Genomic DNA, 11,033 nt, shown 5'->3' with positions numbered 1-11,033 from the left:
AATATCTATCTTCAAAATGTATGCCTTATGTCATAAATAAACTATGAATATTGACATTGACTACCTATTTTCACATTGTGGCACGGAAAGATTAAGCACTATGAAAAAAACTAAAGCACAAAATGATCAGTCGTCAATAAATTAATCTGATTATTTTCCCTTATATTGATTTGAAATGTTCTCATATTGTAGATCTATCTGTCAAAGTCATGTTTAATATACAGTATAATCATCTGTTTGTGATTATTGGACTTACCCAGGATTATTTTGCATGATGGTTTTTATAATGATGTTGACATGTGATTTCTTGGAATGACCAGAAAGTGACTGTAATTTCAGAAACCTTTATATTTGTTAATGGACTAAAGTGAGGACAAATGTGAAGTCTAGATGGACTGGGATTATGGGTGTAAAATTATGGAATAGAAGATGATGATGAAAAGAAAAAAACAAAGCCTTAAGTTTAAAAATTATTTAGCAATATTGAATTGAGGGAGTAGATATGTTTTTGTTGTTGTTGATTTTTTTTTTTTTTTCCTGTTTATGGTGTGAGTGCTTGATGCTGTACACCGGGGTGTCAAACATACGGCCCGGGGGCCAAATGCTGCCCACCAAAGGGTCCAGTTTGGCCCCTGGGATGTTTTTGCCAAGTGCAAAAATTCCACAGTCTTGAATTGAATTAAGCAAAAAAATTTAGCTTGAATTAAGAAAAAAATCTTGAATTAAGCCAAAAAAAAAAAAAAAAAAAAACTTCAGTCTTCAGTTAAACCAAAAAAAATCTCAAATTTAGCAAAAAAATTTGAATTAAGCAAAACAAAAATCTTCAATTAAATTAAAAAAAAAATCTTCAATTAAGCAAAAAACAACTTCAAGTAAAAAAAAAAAATCTTCAATTAAGCCAAAAAAAAATCTTCAATTAAGTGAAAAAAAAAGTCTTCAATTCAGCCAAAAAACACAAACTCAAATTTAGCAAAAAATCTCCAATTAAGCAAAAAAAAAATCTTCAGTTACGTAAAAAAAAAAAAAAAAAAATTGAATCAAGCCAAAAAAAAATCTTCAATTAAGTTAAAAAAAGTCTTGAATTAAGCAAAAAAAAAAATCTTCAATTAAGTTTAAAAAAAGTCTTGAATTAAGCTAAAAAAAATCTTCAATTAAGTAAAAAAATCTTCAATTAAGTAAAAAAAAATCTTGAATTAAGCCAAAAAAAAAAAAAAACTTCAATCAAGTAAAAAAAATCTAGAATTAAGCCAAAAAAAATCTAGAATTAACAACTTAATTTTTTTTCTTTGTATTAGTGCAAAAAATAACATTAAATTATGAAAATATTTGCATTTACAAACTATCCTGAAACAATTAAATGTGAATAATCTGAACAAATATGAACAACCTGAGATGTCTAAAGAAAATTAAGCACAATTTTAACAATTTTTCTGCCTGTTCCTCAGTGTTTAGTGTCTTTGTAGATCTGATCCATAATGCACATGTACAAATGGTAAGTTGATGCAGAATGTTGTTCAAATTGCACTAAATTTTCGTATGTTTTTTAATTTAAATTTCAGTTTTTTCTTTTTTTTCTTCTTTTTTTTTTTTTTCCTTTTTTGGATAGTTTATAAAAGTAAGTATTTTCATAATTTAATGGGTTTTTTTTATACACTAAAACAAAGACAAAAATGCGAGTTGTCATTATTTATAGGTTATTATGTTATTATTTTACTGCTTCGGCCCACCGCAGATCAAATTTAGCTGAATGTGGCCCCTGAACTAAAATGAGTTTGACACCCCTGCTGTACACATTTAATTTAATCCAAGCAGTGTATCAGGTGAAAAGGCAAGGCTCAAAAATAAGCTTTAGCTTCTAGCCTATTCCTTTTTTGGTTTTTATGTTTATTCTAATTATTGTTTTAACTGCAATGATTGATGTGCAAACCAAAAATACATTCATTCATTCAGTCATTCATTCATGTTGCATCCAGTTCTGTTATGGTTTAATGGGACTAAAGTGGTGAATTAGTGTCTTAAACAGTTTATCTAAAAGTGCATAACTTAAATATTCAACTTGATTTTGATGAAACGTTCTTAAAGAGTGTATATATACATATATATATATATATATATATATATATATATATATATATATATATATATATATAATTGCAGAGTAAACAATATACTTAGTGTTATAGTGATTAAAGAAGACAACTAAAATCTCATGATTGTTGTCTTTGTGAAACTGTTCTCAATATTTGTCGCTATTTTCCATTTTCAGCTGATTTTATATATAAATGATTAATAGAGACAAAGGGGTGAGAGCTAATAAGCTATGCTTCTTCTCACTCCTTTTCGAATATGACTTTTTTCTTTTTCTTTCTTTGTGTGCGTTATTATTTTATAATTCCTTGAATTTTCATTTATATATTATGTTTTGCAAAGAAGTCAGTTAGTAGCAATCAGGAAGCTTGTATCATTTCCATATTCAAAATAAATCAATAAAAGGGTGATTCTCTGAATTCGGTGCCATTTTGTTACTGGGTTGAATGTTATGGGGTTGATGATTTTAGCTGAAAGTAGCCACAAATCTCCATTAGCTGGGATATGGGACACCACATGGTATGAGGAAAACAAGAATGTAATATATTTTACCAACGTTATCATTTGATTTTTCCAAAACAATATTAAATATCATTCATACACGTAACGGAGTTGAACAGGTGAGCTTGACAATGCCAGTCTGACAATAAAAACAATGAAATATAGGAAAGAAAGCATGTTAACACCTACCTCTCTTTACAGCATCAGTTGGAGAAGACTTGAGTGATGTCACTTCCTGGGTGCTGAGGAAGTTGGACTGAACCATTATGTTTAAAAAGGGGGGAATTGGTGTTCTGTTACAGGGTTGAGCGAAACTGAGGGACACGATTAAATAGTGATATTTTATTAGTAAATTGTGTGTTTTTCTCAGATTTCTTTTATGTAGGTTAAAGTAAAAAATCAGGTCATTTCATCAATATAAAAAACTTTGGCATACAACTGTTTATTCTTGGTTTTAAATCCAATAAAAAATATAACTTTAGTCTCTCGGGACATGCATATTTGGCTGACCTCTACACTTTTAGCAATCCATAAAAAAAAAACAAAAAACATGATTTTCACAGTATGTTTGTGTGTTATAGTCAAAGACACATGGGCCTTTCCATTTCTGACTTAAAAATGCATTTTGTGGTTTACTGTATGTGAAAATATTTAACCCTTTCATGCATAGTGGTCACTCCAGTGGACAGTTACTCTACAGCTGTTCTCCTGTATATTCATGGGTTTTGTTGTTTTAGTTCCATATCAGCCAACACAGTGGACACTTATGCATCATCTCATAAACTGCAATTCATACCATTATTGTAACTTTGCTGTTCTTGATTGGTTCTTGAGTGGAAATCAGTTGTTAATATTTATTTTTTGCATATTATCTCCATGAAGTGAGTAATAACTAGTATTAGAATATGTTAAAATGTGAGAAAACATCAGATTAGCTGCATTAAACATGGTTTAATTTCACTGTTTTCATATCACTTTATGATATTGGGTTTTAAATACATGTTTCTTTGCTTCAAGAATAAAATTCATGGTGTAGCTGAGTGGACATTTTTGTAACTCCATGAAAAACAGGTTGATTTAAAAAAAAAAAAAAAATCAATCACATTGTCTTTTTTTTTTTTTTTTTTTTCCATGCCTAAAGAGGAATAAAAACACTCAGGAAAAAAAAAAATCTTGATTAAGGTTCTCATAATTCATGCATGAAAGGGTTAAGGTAAATCTGTGGGACACAAAAGGCACCGAATTCAGAGAATCACCCAAAAAAAAAAGAAGAAGAAGAAGCTTGTTTGATAATGTAAATAATTGCTACACTTGTGTGAATTGAACAGTAGTAGGTAAAGTTTCTGGACTGTTTTCGCTGTATATATGGAGCCCATACATCACTTAAACATTCTTGTATTGTATCTCAATTTGTCAACATCACAACTTACTAAATCTACTGTTTCTATAATAGTAAAAGCAGACAGATTGTTGATTTTTCATATTGTTTTTCCAATATTATAAAATGCACGGTACGTTCATGTTAGTGGTTACACGTGGGATATTTATCATACTGTTTACCTGTAATGTTACAATACATGCAAATCATGAAAACGGATACTTTTCCCCTTATGAAATTATGACAAACCATTCAATTTGGACAACAAATCAGCTTCAAATATTTTGGTAGAGCCTTATCAGGAAAAGAACAGCACAGAAAGAGTGGTGCACAGAAAACATTTTTCTTTCTTTGCCAGGAAAAATGAACTGTCAACATTTAATGATAGATATTTGCATTGTGATACAAATCGTGTCCTTGGCCTAAACATAAGATATAGATCCATTTATAATGAATTCAGATAAAGTGTCCTTTTTGCATTTGCGCTCTAATGGATTTGTGGAGCCAGCATCGGTGACCCTGGTGCAATCGACAAAAAAAAAACCTGCACCGGTGGATGATCGAGACCGACATCTATCATTTCCTCTCACACCTTCTAAGACATGGCTGATACTTAGGTGCAAATGTATTTTCTTTTTTTTTTTCCCCAGCTAAATGTATATGTAACTTCTGCAAGCTGGCTGACTTTTTTTCATGGTGTTGTGAGAATGTGGAGAAGAAAGGGGGCAAAAAGACATTAGATTTTTTTCCATCATTAAGCTGTGTCTGGGAGATGATGTGCTAGCCGTATGTGGTCCAGGGGAAGTATTTATAGCCCTGCTGGAATCTTGCTGTGCTGCGTTGATAGCAGAGATAATGGGAGAGAATGGGACGCAGCGAACTGTTCTAATGACACCAACAAGACAAGAGAACAGCGAGGATAAATAAATGTTAGCCATTTTCTCCTGCACATCATTTGCATTTTTTCTTGTTAAGGTCACTTATAGACTCAGACAATAACAATGAAAGGGGGAAAAAAAAAAAAAAAACTCTTGCTGAATATAAAAAAAAAACAAAAAAAAAACCCAGAACTATTTAGCATGCACGTAATTGATTTTTATTTCCTAATAGTGTGACATTCAGTTAAAGATAGTGCCGTTTTTTTTTAATTTTTAGCCGCTTTAATTCCCGTGTAGCTGCTTGAGTGGGTTTCCTTGTGAAATAGGGGGAATACAAACAAGATTTCACTTCATTACACAGGAACAAACTGTACAGAAATTGCACTTACTTATGGAAATGACTGTTAAACATGCACAGCATTACGTGCTCTGCCTGTGCTGAAATGCTGGAAACATTAAACCGTGAGCATATGAGTGGAGACAGTGAGCCAGCGAGGAGGACCAATTACCAAAGGACTGAGTTTGAGGAGCACTCTTCTTGGGGATGATCAAAAGGGACAACTGATTAAAGAAATACATTGACCTTAAAATGGGCCTAATTTAATCAGTCAGTGTTTCTGACAGCGGAAACACATTCTTAATGATAAACTGACTTTACTTCTTCTCAGTCACTCACTGTATCACCTCTTACAGACTGGAAAAAAATGATTGAAAGGGGCTCAAAATGCACCGCTACACATTTGAGGTACTTATACGTTACTTCACAGGTGTCAAACGTGCGGCCCGGGGGTCAAATCCAGCCCGCCAAAGGGTCCAGTCTGGCCCTTGGGATGAATTTGTGAAATGCAAAAATTACACTAAAACTCATTTTAGTTCAGGGGCCATATTCAGCTAAATTTGATCTGCAGTGGGCCGGACCAGAAAAATAATAACATAATAACCAATAACTAATGACAACTCCAAATTTTTGTCTTTGTTTTAGTGTAACAAAAAACAAAAACATTAAATTATGAAAATACTTACTTTTATAAACTATCAAAATAAATAAATAAATAAATAAATAAATGAAAAAAATGAAATTTGAATTAAAAAAAAAAAAAAAAAACGTAAGAAAATTTAGTGCAATTTCAACAGTATTATGCCTCAACTTCTCATTTGTCCATGTGCATTATGGATCAGATCTACAAAGACATTAAACACTGAGGAACAGGAAGAAAAATTGTTCAAATTGTGCTTAATTTTCTTCACACATTTCAGGTTGTTCATATTTGTTCAGGTTATTCACATTTTATTGTTACAGGATAGTTTGTAAATGTAAATATTTTCATAATTTAATGGTATTTTTCTGCCCTAAAATAAAGAAAAAAAAAATAAGTTGTTAATTCTAGATTTTTTTTGGCTTAATTGAAGATTTTTTTTTTTTTTTTTACTTAATTGAATTTTTTTTTTTTTTTTTTTTTTTGCTTAATTCAAGATTTTTTTTTTTAACTTAAATGAAGATTTTTTTTTGCTTAATTGAAGATTTTTTTTTTAACTTAATTGAAGATTTTTTTTGGCTTAATTCAAGATTTTTTGCTAAATTTGAGATTTTTTTTGGCTTAATTGAAGATTTTTTTACTTAATTGAAGATTTGTTTGGGCTTAATTCAAGATTTTTTTTGCTAAATTTGAGATTTTTTTTGCTTAACTGAAGATTTTTTTTAGGCTCAATTCAAGATTTTTGCTAGATTAGATTTTTTTTTTTTTTTTTTTTTGGCTTAACTGACGATTTTTTTTTACTTAATTGAGGATTTTTTTTTTTTACTTAATTGAAGATTTTTTTTTTTTTTTGCTTAATTGAAGACTTTTTTTTTTACTTAATTGAAAGATTTTTTTGGCTTAATTGAAGACTTTTTTTTTTTTTACTTAGTTGAAGATTTTTTTTTTTGTCTTAATTCAAGATTTTTTCCTTAATTCAAGGTAATTTTTTTTTTTTTTTTTTTTTTTTTTTTTTTTTTCTTAATTCAATTCAAGACTGTGGAATTTTTGCACTTGGCAAAAACATTCCAGGGGCCAAACTGGACCCTTTGGTGGCCCCCGGGCCACATTTTTGACACCCCTGCACTAAGATATTAACAATCCTTTTAGTTCAGGTTCCACATTCAGACCAATTCAATCTCAAATGGGCAGAATTCAGTAAAATACGATCATAATAACATATAAATAATGACGACTCCAAATTTTTCTGTTTGTAAATGTAAATATTTTCATGTATTTACACCAAAACAAAGTATAATTTCACAAAAAATGTGACTAACCTGAACAAATATGAAGAAACCTGAAATGTCTTAAGAGAAGTAAGTACATTTTTAACAAGATTCTGTCTGTTATTAAATGTTTTGTGTATTTGTAGATCCACTTTTATCTGTAAGTTGTAATGTACATGTGGAAATGATAAACTGAGACAGAATATTGTTAAAATTACACTTATTTTTTTAGTTTGTCCGTGTGATTCACATTGTTTGAAAGGGTAGTTTGTAAATGTAAACATTTTCATAATGTAAATTTACTTTTTTCGCTCTAAAACATAGAGAAAAGTTTGGAATCGACATTATTTATATATTATTATGTTATATTGTTATATATGTTGTATAATTTTACTGATCCGGCCCACTTCAGATCAAATTTAGCTGAATGTGGCCCCTGAACTATAATGTGTTTGACCCCCCTGCATTACTTGAATACTTCTACAACATTATTATTTTACTCCATTACACCTCAGAGACAAACATTTTTACTTTTCACTCTTCTACATTTGACAGCTGTAGATACTTTGCAGATTACTTTTACACAAATTTTGCATTAAAGGTAGGGTAGGTGATTTTTTTCCCGGAGCATTTTTTACTACATTTCTTAACCCGTTGGAGTCTGAGCCTATTTTTTGGCCGTTTTTTTTTATAAAGAAATTTTTACTGTACCCATGTTTCATCTATATCATCTATTATTTTTTTACTTTAACCAACTTTATCAACACAAAAGACAAAAAAAAAAAAAAAAAAGATCAAATCCAATTTGAAAAAAATTTGTAATTTATTGCATAAATAACACAAAGATGCTTAATGAACCTTTTCAAAGATTTTAAAAGTGAATATCGGTTCAAAATATTAGGTATGACAGCTGTGGATACTTTGCAGATTACTTTTACACAAATTTTGTATTAAAGATAGGGTTGGAGATTTTTCCCTGGAGAATTTTTTACTACATTTCTTGACCCATTGGAGTCTGAGTCTATTTTGGCCATTTTATTTATTTATTTTTTTTATAAAGAAATGTTTACTACACCCATGTTTGGTATCTTTTTTTTTCAGCACAACTTCATCTATTTCATGTGTCTATTATTTTTTCACTTTAACCTACTTTATCAACACAAAAAGACAAAATACACACAAAAAAGATCAAATTTGATTTGAAAAAATGTGATAATTTATTGCATAAATAACACAAAGATGCTTCATGAACCTTTTCAAAGATTTTAAAAGTGAATATCAGTTCCAAATATTAGATATATAAAATCAAAATTGCAATAAATTAAAACTATACTCGAATATTTGCCTATTGGCCGGTAAGCTAAAAAAAACCCAAACAGCTAAAACTTTCACTTTCCTAGGTCTCAGGAGGATAAAGTAGACCTACAAAACAATACAAGATGTAAATATATGACTGAAATAACAAAGACTAGTGCGTTCCAGATGTGGTAGCTTGTATGCTGTTGTGTATTCGTACATGCTGTATCACATTTGTCCAGCAGTCACTACCAAAGTGTTCTGGCCATAGCAACATGATTATAAGGCTATTGTATTCCAAAATTACTAATATCTCCCAAAATATTAGTCCTATCAACTTGCTGTTTTTGCTAGTCTGTTCCTTGACTAAAAATACATAGGGATGCCGAACTGCAGCAGTCAGTTCAGTACGGATTTTATCTGAATCCCCTGACACACACACAGAGGGTACTTGGCTTTTATAATATAGATACGTAAAAACAATTTGAGATGGTGCAAGAGACAGGGTAGTGACAATACTCATGATTGCAACTGTGTTTGCTTGAGGCATGTCTTAAGTTTCTGTTTAAAGGTTATGTAATTAGTTCTTTGTCTTAATTCGATAAACATACTAAACACTAATGGGTAGCTCTAATTGAGGAGACATACTACTTGTGTATCGCTCCTACTTTATGGGTTTAGAAAATTCCTCTTGTTCTTAAGCTAAATAAACTCTTTAAAACCCCTGTGGCTTCTCCAGAAAATGCATCACTACAAACCTAAAAACAGTCCTCACTGAAATTAAACCATTCAGAGATAACTGGTTCCCACAGGACAGCAATGACACAAACATATGATGGTCCTAAACAATATGATATGTTGTTGTATATTAAAAGAATCAATAAAACAGGATGTAACCAAATATTTATTGTCTTAACCTTGTTTCAAAATGGAATCCAATAGTACATTGTAATAATTAATATATTGCAAACAAGGAAGAAAATTCTTCAGAGCAATAATGTTAGATTTTGTAATATTGACATTTTTCACAATTTTCAGAAACCAAAACCTTGATTAACTCTTTAAAACCTGACATGTCATCGCTGACACAATCTGCGCATATGCAGTTTGGATGGATGTAACTCTTTAACTGTTTGTGCAATTGGAAAAATTCCAACGGTTTATGAAATCTGAGACATTACACTTAATAGGTTTTATTGGGTCTTTACGGTAATTTCACTCACACCTGTACTGGAAGCTGGAGAAGAAGCCATTTTAGCAGTATTATAACATGCAGTAAATTGTAAATGATTGCTAGATTTTGAAAGATCTGGAAAAAAAAACAAAAAAAAGTGCTCTGGAAAAATGGGCAAACACTCATAGCATATTTTTGAACCCTTTTGCTGGTCAAAATAAGAAAAAAAGTCCAGGCGGACCATTTTAGGATTAGGGTTTAAAGGATTAATCAGTTTAATGTAGTATACTGGCCAGTTCCAGATGTACATATCCCTGTATATCCTTATTGTTTCTTAATATATAAACTGAAAATTACATGTGGTGGCCTAGACTTTTGCATTGTACCTTATATTTATATAGTATGGCAATAAGTTGACCCCTGTATCATGATGCATATTATGGTGTCAGTGTCTTGCCAAAATGCTATGTGCACATTATTGCATGAATAAAAGTAAATCAAATCAATTTTACTAAACAATAGTCGCTTTTCCATTCACCCTCAAATTGTGCGAATATAACTCGCGCATAAAAATTTACCTAATGGGAACTCTCGTTTTTCGATGAAAAGTTTTTGCGCTGGCAAGAGGTGTTTTTTCAGGCGTAGCGCAAATGGTATATCATGCAAAACTGCAATGGAAAGACCTTTTTCCGCAACTAGAGTCAGATGAATAAAAAAAAAAAAAAAAAACAGATGTTGACAGATGTTACAAGTGAAGAAGAAGAGTTTTAAAAGAAACATGATATGCGTGGACACACCAGACACCAAATCTTTTTTTAATTTGGTACGGGATAGAGGAGGAATTAATAATAATAATAATAATAATAATAATAATAATAATAATAATAATAATAATAATAATAATGACTATATCTGTAAATCAACACAATATTTCCGTTCGTCGCCATGTTTATGGAATGACTTCTCGTGTCATCTCGCGATAATAAAAAAACAAATCATCGCATTTGTGATTTAATGGAAAAACTGACATTACGCACTTCTGTTTTTTCGACATTTAGTAAATATCGGTAAAGTTTTGTGCGTATGTTCAATGGAAAAGCAAGTACTGTCACTAGTCGATTTTCCATTGACCCTCAAATTGCACGAATGTAAGTTACGCATAAAAATGTACCTAATAGAAAAATGACAGTTTCACCAAAATTCACTTACACACTTCTGTATTTATGCTGCGTTTCCACTACGTGGAACCAGCTCGACTCGGCTCGGCTCAGCTCGACTCAGTATTCCTGAGTATTCAATTACAAGATACTACTGACTTTATAGTACCTGGACGTCATAGCGATCTGACGTGTTATTTCCGTGTCATCTGTTCAGAGAGTTGCTGAAAACTCGCTTGTTGCATGTTGACTCGTCTGAATTTTCACGTCGGCCACCAAAGACTGAATCTCCTCAACCAACCATGGTGTAGTTTTG

The sequence above is a fragment of the Sphaeramia orbicularis genome, chromosome 19 (genome assembly GCF_902148855.1).
Source record: "Sphaeramia orbicularis chromosome 19, fSphaOr1.1, whole genome shotgun sequence".
NCBI classification, from domain to species: domain Eukaryota; kingdom Metazoa; phylum Chordata; class Actinopteri; order Kurtiformes; family Apogonidae; genus Sphaeramia; species Sphaeramia orbicularis.
The sequence above is the reverse complement of the archived record's forward strand: the minus strand, read 5'-3'. Positions refer to the sequence as shown.